Here is a 27,250-nt window from a genome sequence, read left to right on the forward strand (position 1 = left end):
GAGAAATCGTGGGGACCACACGCAATTAGATAGTCACTCAGTTACTACTATTAAGTAGGTGGTGACACTTTTCTCTGTTGGTTAGAGGCGCGTTGGCTTTCCCTTAAGAGAGTATAAAAGTAACTTTATCTTCAGCAAACGCCGACTAATCATAGACATGAGGTGAGTAACGATGGGACATCTGAGTTTATCTTACCTATACTATTTTATACCAGTCACCATTAGTATTATCCGTAATGGTGCAATAATTCATTAATCATTACCTGAATCCGACACAGATGATAGTTTGTTGACAATGCAGCTGCGAGGCGCAGGGCGTTGTTAGCGTGCGAGACGGGTATCCGGATTAAATCGACCTGGAAAATGAAAGGAAAACATAGAAACTTGGAGAAAAAATAACCACACACTGATATAATAGAAATCATAATACGGAGGCTTTCAAAGAAAATTAAGTGCTACAAGAGGAAAATTGTAAATTAAAATTGTTCAATCTTACTGCGCATATGGAAACCGTTAAGAGTAAGAAAGCGTCTCTCTTGTTCCCACCCAACGTGGTGGTACAACAAGTAGAGGCGGATATAGAAAAACCTAACCAAGTCACATACAAAGTTTAAGAAAATTTTATTTAAAATGATTTTACGCAGATACGAGACAATGCCATCTTATGATATATTATACGCATATACAAGACAATGCCATCTTATGATATAAAAAAGTTATAATTGTGGTTCTCTTCCTTAAATGATGAATTCTATGCGCCTATTCTTCCTGGCAAATTGGTTAATTACGTCGTCAATAGGACAATCAGTGTCAGGGTGAGTGATCAACAGAGCTAAGCCATTAAGTCGACACTCATTCATTGTCGACCTCAGCCATGTCTTTGTACGCCGCAATGTTGAAAAACTTCTTTCTACTGTAGCAATAGATGCAGATACACAAGCAAATATTTTGTACAGCGTGTGCAAAGTAGGATAGTCAGATGTAGGACAAACAGACAAGGATTGCACAGCTGAATCACGATCATTAACGATGTTTATGCTCGTTTGCTTGTATTGAAGAATCTCTCCCATTAGTCTCATTTTAATCACAAAGAGTGATTCTTCTTCAAAGAACGGTAGTTCAGTTGAGCAGTGATTCAATTTATGTGCCAGGTCATTACCGTCATGTTTCAGTAGTTGTGAGGGCAAAAGTATGTTGAATTTTGAATGATAAATATTTTCTTCAGCAAAACATTGTCTCGTCAGTCGTAACATGGTCCAGTGTTAGAATAAAAACAGTTCTTTTCCAATACGTCATAGCATCATCATTACGATCGCAGTTTTCCCTGTGTCTTTGTCTGCCAATAAGACGAGGAATACTCATATCCACGTCTAACTATACCATAACTGCCTTCGCCTCTTCAACAATACGAGCAAACTGGCTATCAGCATTAGCTCTCATGCCGTAGTACACCTTGAGCGTCGAATCTAATTTTGCTTTTCCCATCGCGACGCCCAAGCTAGGGTCTTGCAAGATTTTTCTGACTAAATACGTTATGCTCATAATGTCACTCAGTGTAAACAAACTGATAATAAACTCGCAATTAGAGAGAGCTCGAAGAAGAATATTGGCTTTGGCAGCCGCTGTTCTATCACTCCAACACTGTATTTCCTTAAGAACTTTGCAAACTGTTCCGAGATCAGCTGCGAATTGAATAACAGCATCATGTAGCTCAACCCATCTCGTCTGACAATGTGACTGCAGTGACTGCAACGAGTGTTTTAGGTGACTCTTCAATGTTGCGAACCGCTTGCTATACGCTGTAAAGAACGATACGACTTCATCAATAGTACCAAGTGAGTTTCTCACACTTGTAACTTTGCAACTGCGAGATACAACGAGGTTGAGCTGATGACTTCGACACGGTGCTACTTGCGCGTTGATAGCTTCCTTTATTAGCTGACCAACCGTCACAGCCTATACCCACACAGTTCTCCAGCGACAGTGAAAGGCTTTCCATTCTCCTTAGAGTCGTAGTACCTAATACTTCACCAGTAACGCTACGCTCTTCATCTTGACCCTCTTGAGGTTCATCGTCAATGATCCCACTACAATCATTGTCGTTATCGATGTCAACGAAACCCATAAATCTTTCGTGTAATTTGCCGTCAGCATCAACATATATTGAAGCTAAACTCAGTTGGGCGATGTGCGCTATGACCGTAGTCGCACAGAAGATTATGCTGTAATAACGAGAATCTTTTATTTCCTCCGGTATTCTCGATAACATCACTGTTTTACAGCATGAAATAAGTTCGTTACACGTTGTTTTACTTATGTAAGTGGCGTTCGCTTTAGTGGTCTCAAGGTGATGTTTTAGTTGCAAGACTCCAGCGCCAATTCTAAATCTTAGAAGAACTCTAAAGTTTCTCTCGTTACTCACTATACTTTCACGATCATTTTCATTTTCTAATAGACTCCCATCATCTCTATGTCCCCGCATAGGAATATTTTGCTTTCCATGGAACATGATTGTTTTTATTATAGGTACAAGACGGTCTCTGTTTTCCCTAATGCTTTCCATTCTCTGTCTTAACAATTGATTTATCTCACCAAAAATAATTTTGCATCTGTTGGCGCTTCAACGTGGTACGTGAGCTGAGAGTGCGTCTGAAGACCACCATCTTTACCAGTAAGTTTGGCAAACTTTGTTAGTGGTTCAGTCACAAGTTTCTTGGCGATAATGGATTTCTTTCTCCCAACCATTTTATTATTCACAAAAATTGAACAGTTAATGCAAAGAAGTCCCTTTTTAACTTACGTGAACACCAGCCATGGATACTGTTCAAAGTGATTATCGTGCACTTGTCTGCTTTCAACCCGTCCCCTCTTGTGCTCGGAAGTAGGAAAGATACAAACTTTTTCAGGTTTCCTTGGAGCTGTGAGAAGCTTGTGTTTTATATCATCACTAGTATTTTTTGACGCTAATGTATCCAAAAAATTGCCAATAGCCGTGGGATTAAAGGAATCAGTCGATGAACTTTGTCGTGGAAGTTTCGATGAAGTCCTGGGCTCTGCCTGCACTCCTAGTGGTGTTTGTGCGGCTGAATGGTGACCGGTATCTTCAGATGTTTCTACTTTTCTTTTTATTATTACATAACGATCCATTTTTTATACTGTTACGAAGTACGTAAATTAGATGTCAATTATTCTCGAATAAACTCTTTATTCGCACTTGAAAATGCTACACTAGTATACTTAGAGCTAAAACACACACGGTCACACTCCATGTATTTATAATATCACTAAGCACAACACTGACTGAAGTCCGTGGTAATAGCCAATAATCACCGTTGTTCACTTCTTATTACTTCCAAGTTATCGTGACGATTGTAGCTTTCAAACTGACTACCTGGCAGCGACTCTGCTTCTCTTACATATGTGGCTCGGTTGTTTCCAGAACACTCGCTGTTAGAATTTTCGCTTCCAGACTTTTATGGACTGTGAAAAAATACCTACGCGACAAGCCAATATGTACCTTACGACGTAAAATATAAGGGCGAGTTTCCAATGATGACGTCAACCGGCAATTTATGTGTGTGGAACTTTTACTTTCGATTCCGTTCCTTTCTAATGCATTTGATAGAGGGCCTATATAGTACCAATGCGTTTTTAGGGATCTTCTCGAAAGTCACTATTACCGGAGATATATGCATCAATAGTTTACCATACGCAACTCGTATTACGAGTTAGGTACAGGAAACTAGTGTTACTTTATTAGTAAAAGTATTGTTACAAGTCACGTGTCTCGTAACAATATTTTTACTGAGAAATTACAATTATTAATACTTCACAATCAAATGATCACTCTCACTCTTGACTAATCTTCACACTTGCACTTGCCACAACTAGGACTTTTTACTTATTCAATCTTCAGTCTTAATATTTCTACTTCTGCATGTAAACTAGCTTCCTATTCGGCGAATAGTCTGTATATATGACGCTACGTATCGAAGGTTCTCTGTATTTGAAAACGTAGAATATTCGAGACTTTTCTCGAACAAATGCCAGACAGAATAACGTATCGAGATCGCTAGAATGGCCGCGACTTTTCTCGTAGGTATGTGTTCGCTATCTGTGTGCCAGACAGAAACGCATCAAATACGATAACGCTAACGCGCGTGCTACATAGGAGAGTACAACTACTCGACATCTCGGTTCAGTCGAGTCGACTGACGAAGGAAACGAACAGCTTGCGGTCTGATTGGCGCGGGCGGCGCGGGTGGCAATGCGGGCGGCCCCAAAAGGATGTATCGACCACTGACAACGAGCAAGACACTACACTCGCATTCTGGAGTAGGTTGTTCACAGCTCCCTACAATCATACTTATTAACATTTTCCGTTGTTTACCAGTATTGTTAAATGCGGCTACTGGCGTGGTTCCTTTGAAAATGCATCGACTGATTTTCTCCTTTACCCTCCACGAATCCGATCTTTTGCTCAATTTCAATGCGTCATTGGCGGAATAATGAACCCAGTTCTTCCTCCCTTCCCATTTTTTACCTTCCTCAAGCGTAGAAGCAAGGGATGGACATGGGAGTCATGAGCCTCCACCTCCGAAACAACATTTTATTAAAATCATTTATACTTTTACACATCTTAATTCAGATTTTTCAATTAAATGTCAGACAACCTAACAGCGTGAAAGCTAAGCGTTTCGAATATTGTAAGCTGAAAAGTAACAAGCTTCGGTTGTCATAGTGTATTTTCCAGTTGCTTTCCAGGGGGCTAACCCAACTGGATTGGTTTGCGGGCTCTTCGGCTGCCGCAAAGATTCCAGAAAGGAAAAGGCGAAGACTTTCTGGCTGACCGTATCTGATATCGACAAAATTCTGGAGTCCACAGGTAGAAGCAGCAAATACAGTAAGCAGAGTAAGGCAATACAGAAAGGAAAATGATCCTCCATTAAGAAAAAAATAAATAAACAATCAGAATGAATGACTTTACCGATCGTTGGATGGACAAACTGATTATTCCCATTCACAAAATTAGATAGCCATAGTCTGCAGATCTTTGAAATACTGTTAATAGTAACTACACACTTCTATTTAATACGATAAACAGGGTGTTTCACAATTTCTATTACAGGCTTCTAGAGGTTGTAGAGGGGACATAATGGATAAAGTTTTGATAAGTCATCTCAGTGTAAGGTATGTTTCAGGATCGGATCACCTTCAAATCTCCCGCTTCAGGGTGCGCACGTAAACTGAGAACGGGGCAAGAGGTATTGGTGAAACTATAGGAAGATTTTCCACTGTTACTCTATCAGCAAACGTCACCTAAACACACATGAAGAAGCAGCATATAGGACAGTACTGTACAGGTCAATTAAAATACCTTCGAACCGAGAATCAACAGGAAATAAACATAGTGAAACAGATTGTACTTACCAAAACTATATTGCTTTTATGGTTGACTCAGTGTTAGGCAGAATAAAGAAAGATCCAAACACAAATCACATGACATAAGATTAAGATAAAAACAAACGCATGTCTACAATCCTATATATTGGCACTATATTACAAAAGAGTGCAAATATTCTCAAAAACCGCAGTCTAAAAATTGGGTTCTCTACATCTATTAAACTATAGTAAAAACTAATGTATAACATGAAATGTAATCATGACCAATATTTAGACTCTGGAATAAACAAAATAACTTACCAGGAACGCACGATGCTCTACACAGAACAAGCAGGCCTAAATTTCAACACCAGGTATACAGAGAATATTAAAGCCTACATACGCAAAAGACACACAACGTCAGCAATAGCCACACACATACACAATACAGGACATCCATTCGGGAAACTACTCCACCAACTGAATAAAACTCATAAAATTGTTCTGCTGGAGATGTATTCACATTACAAAAAACAATTACGATAAAATATTGACTAAAAAAGTGGAAAATGAATCAATGAATTTCTTCACATGCTTCAACGATATACAAAAATAGTGATACACAGAAATAAGTACCATTGTAAATATAATGGTCCAGATAACTAAGATAAATGCCCCCTGTACGAAAGGAAACATACTCTGCGGATGACCTTTAGCATTATCACTGTTGACTACATGTGAAAACATCTTGGTAACTGTCTTTAAAGACTTTAAATTCCTACGTAGTGCCACAGAAAATCTAGGTGTAAAGTTAGAAGACGTCAAAGAACGTGATTTCAATTTTGTAGGCATAGTTAGCAGTGAATGGACTTGATTAAAAGGGAAGAAAGGACAGAATCTGCCGACATAGATGCCATTACAACTTGGAATTAGCTCAGCTGGAGGAGGGAAGGAAAGAAATAAACCATGGTATTGATGTAGTAGACAACCTGCAATGTGACACTCTACAAAATAATTGTATTTTCCAAATATGAAGAAACCTAATTAAATTTAAATACCATATTTTATGTATCGTATGAGTTATTATTTAACGCGATCAAAAATTTGCATTTTGATTTCACAGTGTGAGATGTCTCAAATTGGAATCGAAGTGCACCGACTCGCGTAGGTGACTTGTAGCTGACAACATAAAATTGTTCAAAAGGAACAGCAGTGTCCACTCCATGAACAGATGGCAGGTAGTGAAAAGTTTGATAGCGTTTCTTTTTTAATTTTCAGATTGCCTCTAGCTGGCCAGGTGCGACGGCTTGTTAAAAAGCAATGCCTCCGAATTTTTTATTCTGTTCTCAATATCGGTTGGGGCCTAACATGCCATACATATTACTCGGTCAACTTTCCCAATTCGTTGACGCAAGTTGCAACCCTTTGCCGTTAGAAAGCGCTAGTTTGTGCTCGTAATAAAAGAAATAGTGGTGCTAACCTCAACGTGTCTGATACAGCTTCTAAAAGTTAATAGAACACCTTCGAGGACTTTACTTTGATAGTGATGACGCGGTGCAAGCAGAGGTGAGGTTGTGACTCCGTCAACAAAATCAAACATTCTACAGTGACAGCATCAAGAAATTGGTCTCTTCTTGAGAGAAATACGTATGTTCACCGCCAGAGTGAGTATGTTGAGAAATAAATATGTGGATATGAAGAATAAGGATGTAGAATGTTAACAAAGTTTGTTTTATTTAAAAACCTTTGTTTCTATACAGTGCTTCTCGTTGTCATATTCTTCGGTACTGTTCAGAAAACTGTGCAGCGTCATACAACACGTATTTTATGTTGGCTGTCAGCGAAGAACAACAGATTTAAAAAACCATGCTGAAGAATATTATTCTCATTGGAAATTCCATCCAGTTCCTTCATGAGTGCTTTATAGATCGCTTGCTTGTGTAACTGAAATTAGCTATAATGACTTGGAAGGTAGGGAAAACTGTTTATACAGGATGCAATGTGTATACGTCCAAATATTTCTGTTGTTGACTGAGTATGCAGTACTGAAAAATATCAGTATTTACGTTATTTGCAGACTAATAATTATAACTATCACACATTGTATGTCTTTAGGTTGGGTAGTACTCTCATGTGCAGGTGGCAGGAGCAGGCCATTAATGTTTATTTTCCCCTGGGCAGCAGGTCAGCTGTTGAAGTGTCTATTTGGTGGTTGATTATGGCCATGCATAAAAAATCAGCCCATTAAGTTTGTGACATGTTTGGGGGAAGGCTGTTCGGTGCAGAGGAAAAACAACCAACACACTGATGTGTGTACATATTAAGGTACAACATACAAGAATATACACATTACACATTAAACATTGTATAATAAGGAATCACACTTGTTCCCCTCAATCATCCTACCTGATTTGTGTCTCCCACGGCTTTTCTTAATCAATCCAGCAGACTACGGCCGATACCTTTCCATTTCCATACTCATTATTAACGGTTCTATCATGAGGTCAAATCTTATGCTGCCCTCTACAGATGCCAACAAAGTGAAGGCTCTAGATTTAGGTCCTGTAGCTTCTTCACAGTCTGGTTTGGAATAACGCAAGTGTCTGGTATTACCACCAAGAACGATGTGCTGAGACTTCTGTTTCCACATGGCTTTAATCTCATCAGCCAGATTTCTGTATTTGCCCATCTTTTCAGTACAGATGGTGTACAAATTACGGGAGTTGCGAACAGTGATGTCTGTGAGGAATGTAATTTGCTCAGCTTTATTATTATTATTATTTTCGATTATTCCCATTTAAGAGAGCGTTTGAACTTGAATTCCTTTATGATGATTGTTTATGTTTTTTCTGAGCCCAAATTTTCTTCATGTGTTCACTGTGTTGTTTCTTTCACTCCGCTGTCCATTTGCATCCTGGTATCTTCTGTGTTGTGGTGTCAAATTTATGTTTTTTGATGATGTTCCTGAATTCAGTTCTATTTTCTGCATCGTTTACTGTTATGTGTGCTTGTCTGAGGTCCTGTTCAACTTCTTTTATCCATTTTGTTTTTCCCCTGCCTGAGTTGATGACTTTAAGAATTCGCTTTGAAATTCTGTTTTCATTCATCCTGTGGATATGTCCGTAGAACTGCATTCTTCTTTTCCTTATTGTATCCGTAATCTTGTCTGTGTATTTATATAATTCTGATGTTGGTCTCTTCTTCGAGATTCCTTGCTCTTATATCAGGCCAAAAATTTTCCTGAGAATTTTCGTTTCTTGTTTCTCTATTTCTTTGATTTTAGTTTGCCCACCTATTTGTGTTATTTCAGATGCATACAGTGGCTCCGGCAGTACGACAGTGTTGTAGTGCCTCAATTTTGCGTTAATGGATATGGACGTTTTGTTATAATAGTTCCACGTGAGTTTATACGCTTTCTGTAGTTTTTTTATTCTTTCCTCATTGGCCTTTAGGTTGATCCCTGACGGCTGGATGATTTCTCCCAGGTACTTAAAATGTGGTACTTGTACGATTTTCCCATGGGTTGTCACAATAGGCAATTTGTCTTGTGGCACTCTTTCTATGTACTGGGTTTTCTCATATGAGATTTGCAGGCCAGTTCTTTGCGCAATTTCGTGTAACTTCTCTATGGCGTTAGTGGCTTCTTTTCTATTATTTGTGAGGATTGCGAGGTCATCTGCAAAAGCGAAACACTTCACATTGAATCTATTATGTTTTCTAATGCCAATTTGGATTCCTTTGACTTCTTTTTCCCATGTCCTGATGATATTTTCAAGAATGATATTAAAGAGTAATGGTGATAGTCCGTTATTACTATTATTATTATTATTATTATTACTATCGTCAATTCCCCCTTAAGGAGAGCGCCAAGTCACATCACGTTTCGTGGCATTTTTTCCTGTCTCTGTCTTTTTCTTCCAAAAATCTTTCATATATTCACTGTTTTTCTTCTTTCTCTCTTCTATCAACTTCTTTCCTTTTTTCTTCTCTTTGGGTGATCGCTGAAGTTTCTGTTTTCTGATTTTTCTCTGTTAATTTTTCCTGTTTGTCATGTCTTCTGTGGAGATGTTTAGTTTCTGGAGGCCTTCCATGCTTTCCTTTACCCAATTGATTTTCACTGTGTTAGTCATCACTGTGTTAAAAATCTTTATTCAGTTTTCGTTCATCCTACGTATATATCCAGAGACATTTCCACTTCTTTTCATGATGTTTGTAACTGTGTCCGTTTGTTAGTACAATTCATTTGTCGGTCTCTTTAGCCATATTTCCTCTTTCTGAACTGACTCAAAGATCTTTCTCAATATTGTTCCCTCTTAATTCTCCAAATCCTTGATTTTCGTTCTTCCTTTTGTTAGTGTTGTTTCTGAGGCATAAACGGCCTCTGGTAAAACTACTGTACTATGGTGTCTTAACTGTTCCATGTAAGTCTATGCTTTTTGTAGTTTTGTGATCCTTTCTTCACTGGATGTAGAGTTGAGTCCAGTTTACTGTATAATACCTCCCAGGTATTTGAAACTTTCTGCTAGTGTTATTTTTTCACAGTTTATCAGTGGATGTGTGTCTGTGGATTTTGTGTCCATGCACTGCGTTTTTTCACATGGAACCTGTAGTCCTGTTTTGGCTGTTCGTATAGTGTCTCTAGAGCTTCTTTGCCTTCTTTTCTGTTATTTGTTATGATGGCTATATCATTAGCAAAGGCCAGACATTTTATGTTGTCGGTTCTATCCCTGTGTCTTCCCATCTTTTCTCCACTGAATCCTTGTCCTGATTATTTTCTCCAAAACCGAGTTAAACAGAATGGGTGACATGCGCTCTCCCTGTCTCATTCCTGTCTTGATTTCTAATGGTTCCGAGATCTCTCCCATTAACTACACTTTCGATTTTTTTTTTCAATGTTTCATGGATTAGCTTTCCACCTTCATTTCTTTTAACGCATTGAACAGTGTTTATCTATTGAGTATTAGCCCTTCTTGAAGTCGGCGAATGCTATTGTGGAGTTCCTCGATGTTCCCGTTGTTAAAATTGTTCTCAGGCACCATATCTGGTCATTGCGTGATCTTCCCATTCTGAACGCTCCTTGGTATTCTTCTATCTGTGGATCTATCTGAGGCTCTAGCCGATTAACAGGGCTTTGGATACTATTTTTATGCCACATTTACTTTTTTTTACTTTACATGTGGCAAGGGCCTTATCAACCATACGCTTACTCTATGAGCCTCTTCCACTTCTGCCTGTCCAATGCGCTCTTTGTGCAATTGCTGTTGCTGTTCATCCTAGTTGTCTCCTCCCGAATGTTATCACACCATCTGATTCTGGGTCTCCCTGTCCCTCTCGTTCCATCTATTGTTGTGCTGAATGCCATTCGAGATAGTCTATTCTCTGTCATTCTTGCTCTATGGCCTGCCCAATTCAACCTTCTCCACTTGAGCACTTCGACGATGCTACGGTGTTTGTACATCCCTCTTAATTCTTCATTTCTTCTTATTCTCCATTCCATGTTATTTTCGTCATATACAGGTCCAAAAATTTTCCTTAGTACTTTTCTTTCGAATATTAACAGTTTTTCTTCATATTCCTTTCTAAATATAACATCACAGGTATAATGATAGATTGATATAAGCGGATTTTGAAGTTACTGCTAAGTGATCTTATTCTTAGAATTTTGATGGAACTAAAAAGTGTCTTGTTTGCTGTTGATAAACAGGCATCTATTTCTGTATCTGTTCTGTTGTTATTACTAAAAAGACTTCCTAGGTACTTGAAGTGGTCAACAATCTTGAAACTGAATCCATCTACAGGCAAATTCCTCTGTACTGTTTTCTCTCATTTTTTGTGGAGGCAGTGTATTAGGGCTGACCTCTGTTCTTCTGGTATCTTTGGGTACCTTTTTTCTTTCCCATATATTTTCAGTGATTCTGTGTATTGTGAGTGTAATGGTTTCGTGGTCTAATTTTCAGATTTCAAAATCAGTCCATCTTCTCCAAGTGTTCTGTTCCTTTTCAATGATTTTATTATTTTCACGATTTCCTCGTGTGTTGGTGGTTTGATATCCGGTTAGGTTCTGTCTTCTCGAACTGTTAGATTCTATGTCGGTTTACCACAGTTGAGGAGTGTGGCGAAGTATTGGCCTAACATTTCATAGTTCTTTTTAGGGTTTATCTCTATTTTTCCATTTTGTCTTTTGGAGCATAAGCTCGGTAGTTGCTACCCTCTCATATTATCTCTGAAATTTCTGTAAAAGTTTTGTGTGTTGCTTTTGTTGATGTCTTCTTCTAACTCTTTCAATCTATTGTTTTCGTGATTTCTTTTTTCTCTACAGAATATTTTCGAAGTGGCCTTCTATATCCGGTTGAATTCTTCCCATTTTTCGGATGTTCTATGACCGTTGAATTTTTTCCAGTCTTGTGTTCTGTCTTCTATAGCTCTGTCGCATGTCATGTCTCGCCATCTGTGTTTACTCCTTCTCGGTGGTTGTCTCAATTTTACTAGTTCTTTCATTTTGTGAGACAGCTATGTCCAGTCGTTATTGTTGATTTTCTTAATTTTCTCAGTTATTGCTTTCCTGTTTAATCAAAGGTACTCTGGATCTGCTCTGAAAGTTCGGTTGATTCTTTTGATTTGTATGTTGGGTTTAGATTTCTGTTTGATTTGCGGTGAGTGACGATCGAATTCGAAATATCCTTTCCTTGTTCTTACATTCGTAATTCTCTGGCGTTTTTATGGGTGTCGCTATGTGGTCTATCTGTAATTCTCCTTTGTTGTGGTATTTCCAAGTTCGCAGTTTCTTGTGTGGTTTCTGGAATTGCGTTGAATGATTCTGAAGTCAAAATTCCTGCAGAACTATATCAGGTTCGCTCCATTCTTGTTTCTCTTATTATGGGCTGTGTGTTTTCCTGTTGTGTCTCTGAATTTTCTTTCCCCGCCTAATTAGGCGTTATAACGCCTAGTAACACTTTTACGTGCTTCTTGGGGACTTTGTTGGTGGTTTCTTCCAGATCTTCCCAGAATTCTTCTACCGTATGTGGGTTTTTCTTGTTGGAATTATTTGTGGGGGCCATCTGCATTGATTAGTGTATGGTTTTTGTTTATCATATCGTGATTGTTGATATTTTTTCTGATTTTGAGGTGGATCCATAACAGAGTCCAGTATCGATCTGTATAGCACAACTCCTGTTACAAAGTTTGAGATTTCATCGTGTTTCAAAGAACGTTTCAGCCCCATAAAAACTCTCTGATTTGATGGTTGTGTTGTGCCTTAGTTGGTGTATTTTGAGGAACACCCTGTGTTACAGATGTCTCTTGTAAGCTTGAAAGCTGTTTCCATTTTGTGACAACGAATTTGTGGTCAGTCTTTTCCTGGCCAGTTTCCTTGGGTGGTTTCGGAACTGAGAAACTGTATCTATTTCTCCATATTTAGTTTTTAGAATTTTGGGTGCCAGATTGTTGTTGGACATAATTGGAGCCGTACACTTCCTGCTGTTTCTATTAGTTTTTGTATTGTTCACTCAGCTTCATTTATCATTTTGATGTCAGGTCGACTGCGGTAGACTAACAGTTATTATGCTGCGGTTCCAGTAATTTTTGTTTTTCTCCAGCAGCGAATAGATCGTGTCTGTAGTAAGGAGGAAACTCTTTCATTAATTGATTATGTTTTCCCATCTTCTAATGGATTACTTTGGCGATCTCATATTGCGTTTTCAAATATTCTGTGGGTGTCGAGTTATTATAATCATTTGTAATTCCTAGTATCTCGTGGTCGTGCGGTAGCGTTCTCGCTTCCCACGCCCGGGTTCCTGGGTTCGATTCCCGGCGGGGTCAGGGATTTTCCCTGCCTCGTGATGGCTGGGTGTTGTGTGATGTCCTTAGGTTAGTTAGGTTTAAGTAGTTCTAAGTTCTAGGGGACTGATGACCGTAGATGTTAAGTCCCATAGTGCTCAGAGCCATTTGAACCAATTCCTAGTATATTCTCCTTCTGATCCCCACACTTCCTGCACCTGTCATCTTTTCTTTGTTCCTTCTGGATGTACGTCCGGTAGTTTCTCGTCTCAGTGACGTGATCTTGTATCACTGTCAGAAATCCCTCAGTTTCTACATGCAAACCAACGTGCGTCAGCCAATTGATTGATGGTTGCAAATTTATATAATCCCAGCTGAGGTCGTCGGCATATTACCCACCCCCATCTCTTCAACTCCCGGTTATCGCCAAGAGCGGTGCGGCAGTGGTAACACGTTGTACTCGCATTCAAACACGGTAGTTCAAATCTCCGTCAGATCACCCAGATTTAAGTTTTCTGTGATTAACCTAAATCGCTGAAGGTTAATGCCAGGACACCCCCGATCTCCATATCCAATTTCCCCCAATCTGACTTTGTGCTCCGTCGCTAATGACCCCGTCATCGACGGGACGTCGAATACGCTCCCCATTCTTTTACACTATATACTGGTGTCAGTTATATGTGTTTCAAACGTTTTGACTCTTCCAGATGTTCATCCCAGTTGGCGTGGTATATAATGTTACTACTGCATAATGGAGTGTTGAGTCGTTATTGTGAAAACCGTCCTTCAGATTCCATAGTTATTTTTCGTGTAGCTGCTCATTATCTGTCAGACCTTCACCACTTCTCACGTGAGATACTCGGCCTTACAGCCGTCGATTTAGATAGGTGGATGTCATACTTCGTCAACCGGGAATATGATGTCTTTTCAAAAATTCCCGTGTTTTCACTGGATATATTCCAAGTGTGTTTTTGTCCACTTAATGAAGAAGTGCAGGCAGAGTTGGAACAGCATATGTATTAAAGGTGATGTCGGTGTTAGTTGAGATTTCAAAATGAACGAAGGCATGTTGTGAAATATAAAAGCGCCTTACAGCATAAGACTTGCAAATAAATAACAAAGCCGTTGTCTTATTTACTTTTAACTCTGTTGTATGTATGCACTTTTATATTTTACAACATCACAATGTATTCCATCTCAATAAATTTTTGTTTTCGTTTTTCGTCATTTGGCGGCCTATACAATTTATGTGACCTTTTTGTTGACACAGTTTGTACTTCTTTACATTTTACTAGATTTTAATCGTTGTCCTTACACATTACTGGTGCGTATTTAAGCTCCAATTACATAGCTGTTTCAATGTACAACGTATATACATACTGAACTTTTGACTAATTCTTAGTTGCACGGTCATATCAGATGTTTTTCACAGTCATTAACTGTAATTTTTGAGTGTCAGCTTTAGCTCTTATGAACAGGTGAGATGTGTGACAACAGCTCTAATTATGACCGGTGACGATTGTTTTTCGTTTCTTTGTATGGAATTATGCGATCCCGACTGACAAGAGGAATGTGCGGGCGCAGCACTTGTGCTCAAGTTTCTGTTCTACTATGTCTACTAGCGACCTCCAGGTTTTTTTTGTTTCAACTGCCAGCTGCATTGTACAATGGTACCTTGTAATTTCTGTAACATAGTATTAATTTTTAATAAAGCTACTTCCCTCGTTATATTTTATTGCACTAAGCGCAACTACCTGCGCTTTTGTATCTTTTTGCATGACTCCCGTTGGAAATATTTTGTACGTTTAATTAAAGAAAATATTTCAACTGAAATCCTGTATTCTGACATGCAGTAGCGACATCTACCGTGCCAGAATGGAGGTCTGTCATTCGCCGCTGCACAGGAGTCTAACATGTTTCCTGAAACTGTCAACATGAATGTCGTAGTGGTGCTTGTATTACGCAAATTTTACAACTTTGTGACGATGCTTGCGCGGCTAATCATTGTGACAGTGCTATCTATGTACATGTAACGATATGATGTTTACCACAGCGCTTCTACTCAGGTATGGAAATATTTTCATATTACTTACACTGATTTTTTGACACTGTATTTGTGTTGCCCCCCCCCCCCCTCAGTCTTTCTCACCTTCTGTGTTCCCACTATCCACCCCAACACCTACCTTCATCCCCACACTTTTCCCTATCCCTCAGCCATATGCAGGATATTCTCTTCTCCCTAAATACTTCTCTCCCACTGCAGGTACTTCAGATTTTAGATTAAAGTGCAGTGCTTCAGTGCCTTTTCCTAAAGAATTTCACTATTTTGCGATGTGTTTTTAAAATGTAGATATTTGCGGTTTTTTCGATGTCCTTTGTTTTTTGAATTTAAGGTAATAAGTGAATCCTCATGTTCTCTTTCTCATCGTTTTTATATTTTTAAAAATGCTCTTACCTGAAGAGGGGCATATTGTACCGCTAGTAGCCCGCCCCTGTCCATATGAGGCTAGGGGGAGGAAAAAATAATAAAGAAAAAATGTATTTGTGTATTTTGGATATACTTTTACATCTCTGCAAATACATTTTTAGGACTGAAGATGGTTATCATTGACTGAAATTAATATCCTGATAAACAATTATGTTCCGTGACTGTAATTATAATGAAATAAATATTTTCTGGACAGCTAAGGAACTCTATTGTGACTATGTCACAGCTCGTGAGTATTAGCACCTTAAGATTATTATTATTATTACTTCATCCATTGCCATTTTCAATTTAGAATTTCAAAGTTCAACATTTCATTACTCTGAGTCGTCACTGAAAATGTTCTAGATATTTTACGGTATCTTATGAGACCTTGTGCCATTGACACGCATGTCGAACGGAATAAAAAATAAATAAATCAGTTAGGAACTTATCAAATAAGAACTCTTGGCAATTAACGTAAGTGTTCATCAGTAGGTAGTGCAACTGAATTAGTTTAATTGTAGATTTGTCGAAAGCATTGCCTCTTGTACATGAAACACATGCTACTTTCATATTTTGATGCCTAGATCCAACTGCTGTTGAAGCTGTCGTCACAAAACTCCCGTTTCTCTCTCTCTCTCTCTCTCTCTGTTTGTGTGTGTGTGTGTGTGTGTGTGTGTGTGTGTGTGTGTGTGTGTGTGCAGTAACAGAGTACGTGTTGCGCGCACAATTTATTTAAAATTATATCTCATCCGCTGAGTCAATTTTAAATTAGCTACTGTGATCGGAAAATGATCGTCCACGTTACTCTCGGTGGAGAATTTACGTCCTTAACAGATCATAACAAGAAAATATTAATATGGTATTAGTAAACAGCTGGATCATCCATGGTAAGGCCTAGCAATTTATCTCATTTGTTAAAGGTAGTATTGCCCAAGCAGCATTTGTAATAGAAAGCTGTCTGAAACGGGAAATGAATAGCAGCGAAATCCTAAAAATAAACCTGGAATAAACACCGCAAATTTAGATTAGACTCCACTGGTGGCAGCGTAGTTATTGTCGTAAAGGACTTGTTAATATCTAGGAACGTTGTTACAAAACCAACATGTGAAACAATCTTGGTGGATGCAAGCATCGAAGGTGTGTCCAACGAGGTAATTCTATGCTTTTACATACCACCAGCCACCGGAGCTGCAGCGGCAGAGCGCTTCAGGTAAAACTTGAAGAGTATCGCGAGTAAATTCACTGTTTGTGCTATTGAAATGAGAGGCCACTTTAATTTACTAGTTGTAGAACTAGACAGTCAAGCGATTAGAGCTGATTCCAGAGAATTCTTGTGAGGTTCTTTTCAATGTCTTACTTGGAAACCATCAGAGAAACTCGGCGTTGCCTGTGTATTTATTTACCCAAGTCTTCTACCAGTTCATCTCCTCCCCCCCCTCTCTCTCTGTCGATCTCTTCCTCTCCTTCTCCCTTTCCACTTCCTCCTCCCCCTCCTTCTATCCATCTCATCCTCCCCCTATCTCTGCCCATCTTCTCTACTCCCTCTCTCCCTCCACTCCCTCCAACCCCTACTCCCACCTCTGTCTCTTCATCTCCTCCTCTCCACCCTCTCTCTGACCATCTCGTCCAAGCTCATCTCTGCATCCATTTCCTCCGCCCTCCCATCTTTTGCCACCTGCCCACTACCATTCCACCCTCTCTCTGACCATCTCGTCCAAGCTCATCTCTGCATCCATCTCCTCCAGCCTCCCTTCTTTTTCCACCTGCGCACTACCATTTCCCCTCCTTCACCTTTCTCTGTCCATCCCCTCCTTCCCAATCTCTGTCCACATCGTCCGCAGCTCGTGGTCTAGTCGCTAGCGGTGCTGTCTCTGGATATGGTGTCCCAGGTTCGATTCCTGGGCGGGTTGGGGATTTTGCTCTGCCCTGTGACTGGGTGTTTGTGTTAGTCTCATCATTTCATCATCACTATTCGTGACACTGCCTAGATTGGACTTCGAAAAAAAACTGGACTTTATAAAAATTGGGACTTTGTAGGGATGCTGATGACTGTGCAGTTCAGCGCCCCACAAACCAAACATTATCATCATCTGTCCACATCCTCCTCTATCTGTGCATCTCCTCCTTCCCTCCCTCTTTGACCATCTTCTCCGCCCTCTGTCTCCCTCCCTCCCTTCCACCGTCTCTCTCTCTCTCTCTCTCTCTCTCTCTCTCTCTCTTTCTGTCCATCACCTCAACCCCACTCTCTCTGTCCACCTCCTCCTCCCACAATCTCTGTCCATCACCCATATCCCCGACCTAATGGGTGGTTGGTGGTTTCCTATCTTTCCAGATAGTAAATAATAAGTTCAAATGGCTCTGAGCACTATGGGACTTTTCTGAGGTCATCAGTCCCATAGAACTTAGAACTACTTAAACCTAACTAACCTAAGGACATCAAACACATCCATGCCCGAGGCAGGATTCGAACCTGCGACCGTAGCGGTCGCGCGGTTCCAGACTGTAGCGCCTAGAACCGCTCGGCCACCCAGGACGGCCAAATAATAAGTCTACCATGTTTGGCTGAAATCGATTCATGGGCCCAGGAAGAGATGTTGAACATATATGCATATGTTGCACAAGTATATGTCTGATTCTCTGCTGTTTTGCATCATACGACTCCAGAGAGGATTTTTAACTTATCTGTTCTATTCAGTCATGTGGGTTGATCTCAAGTCACAAAACACATTGACAAAGTTATTGACTTTCACATGTTGCTGAACACTTACTGTTTCCTTAAATAACGTAACTATCCGGCGAACGGTCCGGACACTTGGATGATGTCGTCCAGGATACCGAGCAGCATAGATAGCACACGCCCGTTGGGCATTTTGATCACAATAGCCAACACGGTATCGACCTTTCCGCAACTGGTAAACGGTCCATTTTAACACGGGTAATGTATCACGAAGCAAATACCGTCCGCACTGGCGGAATGTTACGTGATACCGCGTACTTATACGTTTGTGACTACTACAGCGCCATCTATCACAAAGCGAAAAAAGTGGTCCAACTAAAACATTCATATTTCTTTGCGTACTACACGAATATGTAATAAAAAATGGGGGTTCATATTAAAAAAAAACGCAGTTGATATCCGTTTGACCAATGGCAGCGCCATCTAGCGGGCCAACCAAGGCGCCATCTGGTTTCCCCCTCCAAGCTAGAAGAGTTTCGTTCTTTGTTGTTTTCTCGTTTGATGCTTATTTCGTGAGGTATTTGGCCCGGTCACTATCAATGGACCACACTGTATATACACTCCTGGAAATGGAAAAAAGAACACATTGACACCGGTGTGTCAGACCCACCATACTTGCTCCGGACACTGCGAGAGGGCTGTACAAGCAATGATCACACGCACGGCACAGCGGACACACCAGGAACCGCGGTGTTGGCCGTCGAATGGCGCTAGCTGCGCAGCATTTGTGCACCGCCGCCGTCAGTGTCAGCCAGTTTGCCGTGGCATACGGAGCTCCATCGCAGTCTTTAACACTGGTAGCATGCCGCGACAGCGTGGACGTGAACCGTATGTGCAGTTGACGGACTTTGAGCGAGGGCGTATAGTGGGCATGCGGGAGGCCGGGTGGACGTACCGCCGAATTGCTCAACACGTGGGGCGTGAGGTCTCCACAGTACATCGATGTTGTCGCCAGTGGTCGGCGGAAGGTGCACGTGCCCGTCGACCTGGGACCGGACCGCAGCGACGCACGGATGCACGCCAAGACCGTAGGATCCTAGGCAGTGCCGTAGGGGACCGCACCGCCACTTCCCAGCAAATTAGGGACACTGTTGCTCCTGGGGTATCGGCGAGGACCATTCGCAACCGTCTCCATGAAGCTGGGCTACGGTCCCGCACACCGTTAGGCCGTCTTCCGCTCACGCCCCAACATCGTGCAGCCCGCCTCCAGTGGTGTCGCGACAGGCGTGAATGGAGGGACGAATGGAGACGTGTCGTCTTCAGCGATGAGAGTCGCTTCTGCCTTGGTGCCAATGATGGTCGTATGCGTGTTTGGCGCCGTGCAGGTGAGCGCCACAATCAGGACTGCATACGACCGAGGCACACAGGGCCAACACCCGGCATCATGGTGTGGGGAGCGATCTCCTACACTGGCCGTACACCACTGGTGATCGTCGAGGGGACACTGAATAGTGCACGGTACATCCAAACCGTCATCGAACCCATCGTTCTACCATTCCTAGACCGGCAAGGGAACTTGCTGTTCCAACAGGACAATGCACGTCCGCATGTATCCCGTGCCACCCAACGTGCTCTAGAAGGTGTAAGTCAACTACCCTGGCCAGCAAGATCTCCGGATCTGTCCCCCATTGAGCATGTTTGGGACTGGATGAAGCGTCGTCTCACGCGGTCTGCACGTCCAGCACGAACGCTGGTCCAACTGAGGCGCCAGGTGGAAATGGCATGGCAAGCCGTTCCACAGGATCGTCTCCATGGGAGAATAGCAGCCTGCATTGCTGCGAAAGGTGGATATACACTGTACTAGTGCCGACATTGTGCATGCTCTGTTGCCTGTGTCTATGTGCCTGTGGTTCTGTCAGTGTGATCATGTGATGTATCTGACCCCAGGAATGTGTCAATAAAGTTTCCCCTTCCTGGGACAATGAATTCACGGTGTTCTTATTTCAATTTCCAGGAGTGTATATATAGTTCCTACTAAGTATGAGCCCAAGTTTTTCGAGTCAGATAACTTAGAGGAGGGCATCAGTAACCATAAAGCAGTTATAGCGTCAGTGGATAGCGATGATACAAAGAATGTTATGAAAGTTCGGAAAAAATTTTTGCTTTCAAATACACTCTAAGACGAAAAGAACTAACGGCACACTACTAGTAAATTATCCGAATGGGACGGAAATCGGTAGATGTGATAAACATGTGCAAACAGACAAATGATGACAGTTTCAGAAAAATTGGTTAATTTATTCAAAAGAAAGACCTTAAAAAATTAAGCAAGTCAATAACGTGTTGGTCCACCTCTGGCGCTTGTCCAAGCAGTTATTGGACTTGCTATTGATTGTTGGATGTCCTCTTGAGGGATATTGTGCCAAATTATCTCCAGCTGACGCGTTAGCTCGTCAAAATCCCCAGATGGTTGGAAGGCCTTTCCCATAATGCTCCAGTCGCTCTCAATTGAGGAGAAACACGACGACCTATCTGACCAAGGTGGGGTTTGGCAAGCACGAAGACAAACAGTAGAAGCTCTCGCCACGTGTGAACGGACATTATCTTGCTGAAATGTAAACGCAGGACGATTTCCCATGAAGGGCAACGAAACGGGGTGTAGAATATAGTCGGTGAACCGCTGTGCTGTAAGGGTGCCGAGCACGACAAATAAAGGAGCCCTGCTATGAAAAGAAGTGGCACCCCAGACTATTGCTCCTGTTCGACGTGCCGTATGGCGGGCGATAGGCAAGTTGGTATCCCAGTGCAGTCCACGGTGACTCTACATACGTATTCGGCCAGGAATCTCATTGACTGGGGTAGAATTATCTTCATTGACGAGGTTCGCTTCTAACTGCGCCCCGATGGCATGCGAAGACGAGTCTAGATACGCCCCGAATAGCGATGGGATAACAACTTGACTGTCGCCCACCACACGGAGCGACCGTGAGTAGTGGCCACGGGTGACATTTCTTTTCATATGAGGGTCCCTTAGGTTGTCATCTGCCGCACCCTTACAGCACAACGGCATATCGACGATATTCTACGCCCCGTTTTCTTGGCCTTCGTGGCAAGCCATCGTAGGTTTATATTTCAGTAAGACAATGCCGCCTGCACACGGTGAGGGTTTCTACACTACTGGCCATTAAAATTGCTACACCAAGAAGAAATGCAGATGATAAACGGGTATTCATTGGACAAATATATCATACTAGAACTGACATGTGATTACATTTTCACGCAATTTGGGTGAATAGATCCTGAGAAATCAGTACCCAGAACAACCCTCGCTGGCCTTAATAACGGCCTTGATACGCTTGGGCATTGAGTCAAACAGAGCTTGGATAGAGTGTACAGGTACAACTGCCCATGCAGCTTCAACACGATACCACAGTTCATCAAGAGTAGTGACTGGCGTATTGTGACGAGCCAGTTACTCGGCCACCATTGACCAGACGTTTTCAATTGGTGAGAGATCTGGAGAAAATGCTGGCCAGGGCAGCAGTAAAACAATTTCTGTATCCAGAAAGGCCCGTACAGGACCTGCAACATGCGGTCGTGCATAATCCTGCTGAAATGTAGGGTTTCGCAGGGATCGAATGAAGGGAGGAGCCATGGTTCGTAATACATCTGAAATGTAACGTCCACTGTTGAAAGTGCCGTCAATGCGAACAAGAGGTGACCGAGACGTGTAACCAGTGGCACCCCATACCATCACTCCGGGTGATACGCCAGTATGGCGATGACGAATGCATGCTTCCAATGTGCGTTCACCGCGATGTCGCCAAACACGGATGCGACCATCATGATGCTGTAAACAAAACCTGGATTCATCCGAAAAAATGACGTTTTGCCATTCGTGCACCCATGGTCGTTGTTGAGTACACCATCGCAGGCGCTCCTGTCTGTGATGCAGAGTCAAGGGAACCGCAGCCACTGTCTCCGAGCTGATAGTCCATGCTGCTGCAAACGTCGTCGAACTGTTGTTGCAGATGGTTGTTGTCTTGCAAACGTCCCCATCTGTTGACTCGGGGATCGAGACGTGGCTGCACGATCCGTTACAGCCATGCGGATAAGATGCCTGTCATCTCGACTGCTAGTGATAGGCCGTTGGGATCCAGCACTGCGTTCCGTACTACCCTCCTGAACCCACCGATTCCATATTCTGCTAACAGTCATTGGATCTCTACCAACGCGAGCAGCAATGTCGCGATACGATAAACCGCAATCGCGATAGGCTACAATCCGACCTTTATCAAAGTCGGATACGTGACGGTACGCATTTCTTCTTCTTACACGAGACATCACAACAACGTTTCACCAGGCAACGCCGGTCAACTGCAGTTTGTGTATGAGAAATTGGTTGGAAACTTTCCTCATGTCAGCACGTTGTAGGTGTCGCAACCGGCGCCAACCTTGTGTGAATGCTCTGGAAAGCTAATCATTTGCATATCACAGCATCTTCTTCCTGTCGGTTAAATTTCGCATCTGTAGCACGTCATCTTCGTGGTGTAGCAATTTTAATGGCCAGTAGTGTACAAGCGTCTGCTGCTCGTGGTCTCGCGGTAGCGTTCTCGCTTCCCGAGCACATTGTCCCGGGTTCGATTACCGGCGGGGTCAGGAATTTTTCCTGCCTTGAGATGACTGGGTGTTGTTGTGACGTCTTCATCATCATCATTCATCCCCATTACGGTCGGAGGAAGGCAATGGCAAACCACCTCCACTAGGACGTTGCCTAGTACGGCGGTGTGGGTTTCCCACATCGTTCCCCTACGCTCTGTCAGAGAGTATGGGACAGCATCAGCATCAGTGTACAAGCATCGCGCGGTCGGCTGTCTCTGGTCCCGACGAATTCGCAGCAGTCTTACTCGAGACTGTTTTCACACAACAAGGCCTAAAATTTTAAGTCCTTAGTTGTCCACGTCGTTTGAGAAATTCCTTATTGACTTACTTACCTTACTAACCCTCCTATTCGGTACGGAAAAAATACAAATAAAAAAACCGCAGGATGCACTTGGAATTCGAACACAGCTCTTATGCTTGCCAGCCGGATTTCTTGGTCGCTACGCGAGCGGCGGTTTCGTTGAGCAGCGTTTACCGTATGGATACATAAGCGGCAAGCGTAACAGTTTCTTTCCTCGATTTCTAGGAAGATATGCGTTTGTGGATCCCATACACGATTATGAAGAGAAGTGCTCGGTTTTCAGTTATCTATAGATCTCGTAAATTATGAGTCGATTGCTCCTCGTGAACTTTAGGGGTGGTTTCCTCAAAAACGTATGTTGGAGGGAAAGGAGGGCCAGAGGGTATTGAGTAAAAATATCGTCGAGTCTTTCATTTTAGTTTGTACACAAGCGACCTGCCAAATACGAGCCTAATCGGTTGGCCGTGTCTGCGGCTCTCCTCTTGTCAGTATCATATATTACAATCGTAAGGCTAAGGTCTTACGGCTGTGATATATCACAAATCCCGCATGATTTGCGATGTGTCTGTTATCGATCGCAGACGCACTACGAGTACAAAAAATTAAATTCTCTGTCGTCTTTCTGTTCCGCTCACTGACTACCAGAGGTTATAAAAAACATTACGGCTATTTTTAAATCCAATTTCGCTTCTGTTTTTCTATTTGGGTGACTATGATTAGAAGGTACTTGTATTGTGACGCCGGCCGGTGTGGCCGTGCGGTTAAAGGCGCTTCAGTCTGGAACCGCGTGACCGCTCCGGTCGCAGGTTCGAATCCTGCCTCGGGCATGGATGTGGGTGATGTCCTTAGGTTAGTTAGGTTTAATTAGTTCTAAGTTCTAGGCGACTGATGACCTCAGAAGTTAAGTCGCATAGTGCTCAGAGCCATTTGAACCATTTTTGTATTGTGACAAAATAAATAAATGAGATACTTAACTGACACTGAGAATATTGTCTTAATTACTGAAATTCGTATTGACTATGCAAAATATGTTTCCACTTTGTGAGGAAGAATTTAATACTAATAAAGTATTATAGTGTGTAATGCATTTAACTTTCTATCTGGAATGTCCGCTAATTGAGACCGCATACGCTCACTTTTCTTACGGTGAAAATTCGAACCTGCATCTCTGTGTGATACTTCATATTAAATTTATTTTTGCCTTCCTTTGTCCATTGATAAGACATCTTATAAACTATTAATTAATTTTGTAACTTAAAGTATACATAATTGTTCTGTTCCAAAAAATTCATAATAATCACAAACGAATGGAGGACACAGACGAGAGAAAGTAAAAAGCGTGGCACAGCGAGGGAAGAAGAATTTTCGTCGGTGGAGCGCGATCGCAAGTACGAAATTTACGTATTCTCATACTGGATTGCTACAAAATGCTCCCTTAGAATAGCTCAAAGTTCAGCCGGGTACTTTTAAGCATTTCCTAAATTTTACGTAAAAAAGAATTTCACATTGTGCACTTAATTCCCGTCTCCTTAAATCCATTCTGTAGCTCCTCATTAGTTATTCGATCTTCCCATCTATTCTTCTTCATTCTACCGTAGCACTACGTTTAAAAATGTTACATTTTCTTTTTGTCCGGACTGTTTTACTTCTTTCTGTTCAAGGATAAACTCGAGACAAATACCTCCAGCAAATACTTTCTCAGAGTTAAGCCTCTCACTTCTCCAGACGTATATATTCGCTAACCGTTCAATGCTCCAGGCGCATATATACGACTCGCTATGAAAAATATTTACAGCGGTTCCCTGCTACAATCATATAGATACCTATTACTTCTACTACGCAACCAGCGAGTGGGAGATGATTTTTGTACAAGTATGGGGTCTAATTCCTGGAGTATTGGGAACTAAACGAACGACTTACTGAATGCTGAATTCTCTTTAGAGGTCATTGTTATCGTAATATTACCCAGTTTGTGTACCGCGCTTTTCGTGTCACCGAATAAAATGACACGACGGTACTGTCCGTTTACAAAATACGATCCGCTGATTCTTCTAAATCAAAGCGGCGACATTCAAGATGCTGATTTTGCTCTCGCCGAGTGTGGTAGTTCAGCGACGTTTGTGTGGACCCCGGGCCACATCGGCATTCCAGGAAACGAACGTGTCGACCGGTTGGCCAAGCAGGCCACCACTTCGCCACCCCTGGAGCTTGGTCTCATGGAAAGAGACCTCCGGTCAGCCCTACATCGCAAGGTCCACGAAGTCTGCAGCCCTGAATGGTCTGTCTTGAACACGCCAAATAAGCTCCGCTTGGTAAAATCGTCCTCGGCCGTATGGAATTCATCCTTGAGGAGCACACGTAGGGACTCAGCTGTTCTCTGCCGTCTCCGACTTGGACATACGCGGTTGACCCACAGCTATCTCCTTCGCCGTGGGAAGCCGCCCAAGTGTCGCTGTGATGCAGGGCTGACAGTGGTCCATCTTCTGATGGACTGCCCCCTTTTAGCCCCCTTGCGACAGTCCTTTAATTTACCAGCTACACTTCCTTTAATTCTAGGTGACGATGCCTCTATAGTAGACTCGGCCGGCTGGAGTGGCCGTGCGGTTCTAGGCGCAACAGTCTGGAACCGAGCGACCGCTACGGTCGCAGGTTCGAATGCTGCCTCGGGCATTGATATGTGTGATGTCCTTAGGTTAGTTAGGTTTAATTAGTTCTAAGTTCTAGGCGACTGATGACCTTAGAAGTTAAGTCGCATAGTGCTCAGAGCCATTTGAACCTTTTTCTTTTTTGACTCAGTTTTACGTTTTATCCGTGCAGCTGGGTTTTATCACTCACTCTAGTGTGGGCGCTCTCGCGTGATTTCTCAGGCTGCACCCACTCCAGCGACTTTTAATTATGACGTGGATACCAAAATAGTGTCTTTTATGGTAACAAGTTGTGTTGGTACCTCTATCAACGCTTTCCAGCTGGAGGTTCTTCGTTTGTAGTTGAGTGGTTGACCTTTTACCTGATCCATCAACCACTGTAGTCTGTTTTAGTCTAGTCAACTATTTGCTCTGCTCCTTTTAAGTGTCCTCTATTTTGTGTTATTGCGGTGTTCATTTTAGCTCTGTACCCCTTGGTGTGCCCTCCCTCTGGGTGCAGAGGTTACGCTTTTACTGTATAGGCCTTTTACAAGTAAGTCTGTTTGGAACAGGGGCTGATGACCTCGATGTTTAGCCCCCATCAAACCCCAAAACCAACCAATCAACCAAAGCGACGACGAGGACTTGTTCATGCCCAGTCCAACTGATTGGTTGGGCAGAAAATGATGCAGATGGGCCAACTGGGCGATTCCGCCACTTCAAATATTCAAAGTATTAGCGAACCACTAAATGCAGATCCAGATTTTGATGTTACCATCACTTCTTCTTCCACTTCCGAAGAAGAGCCTGAACATAGTCATTCCAGTACAAAATCGTCAATTTAGATGATTCATCTACTGTATATGACTACTTCAAAGACTTTTTTTCTCAAGAAATTGTAAACCACATAGCTGAGAAATGTAATTTATATTACGAGCCCCTTTGCAACGACGCCAGTGAAAAATCAAGACTGCGACGTTGGAGAAATACAAACACTGATGAAACTTACTGTTCGCTGCTGTAAATTTTTTAATGGTTCAGGTGAGGAAAAAAAAAAGAAATATACTGTTATTGGGCCAACGATCCATTGCTGTCTGCTCCCATGTGTACGCAGATCATGCCAAGAGATGGGGATCTTCTGTTACTAAGAATGTTACACTTTGTTTATAGCATTAAGGACTCTGGAGATGAAAAAATCTGGGAAACTAGGCGAATTATGGGTCATCTAAGAAAAGAATTTCCAGATGCGTTCCATCCTTTTAAAAATTTGTGCGTAGACGAAAGCCTAGTTCTCTACAAAGGTCGGGTCTTCTTCAGACAGTACTTTCAATCCAAAGGCCATAGATTTGGCATGAAGT

The 27,250-nt window shown here is 42.0% G+C and overlaps 1 protein-coding gene across 1 annotated transcript in view; it reads right to left on the reverse strand.

Moving 5' to 3' along the window:
* Nucleotides 1–27,250, reverse strand: part of LOC126249480 (uncharacterized) — a 288,417-nt gene that overhangs the window by 166,167 nt on the left and 95,000 nt on the right. The window contains exon 2 of the mRNA XM_049951132.1: nucleotides 264–356. The gene's annotated coding sequence lies outside the window, so the exon portion shown is untranslated. The remainder of the gene's footprint in view (nucleotides 1–263; nucleotides 357–27,250) is intronic.

This window comes from Schistocerca nitens, chromosome 3 (genome assembly GCF_023898315.1).
Source record: "Schistocerca nitens isolate TAMUIC-IGC-003100 chromosome 3, iqSchNite1.1, whole genome shotgun sequence".
NCBI lineage: Eukaryota > Metazoa > Arthropoda > Insecta > Orthoptera > Acrididae > Schistocerca > Schistocerca nitens.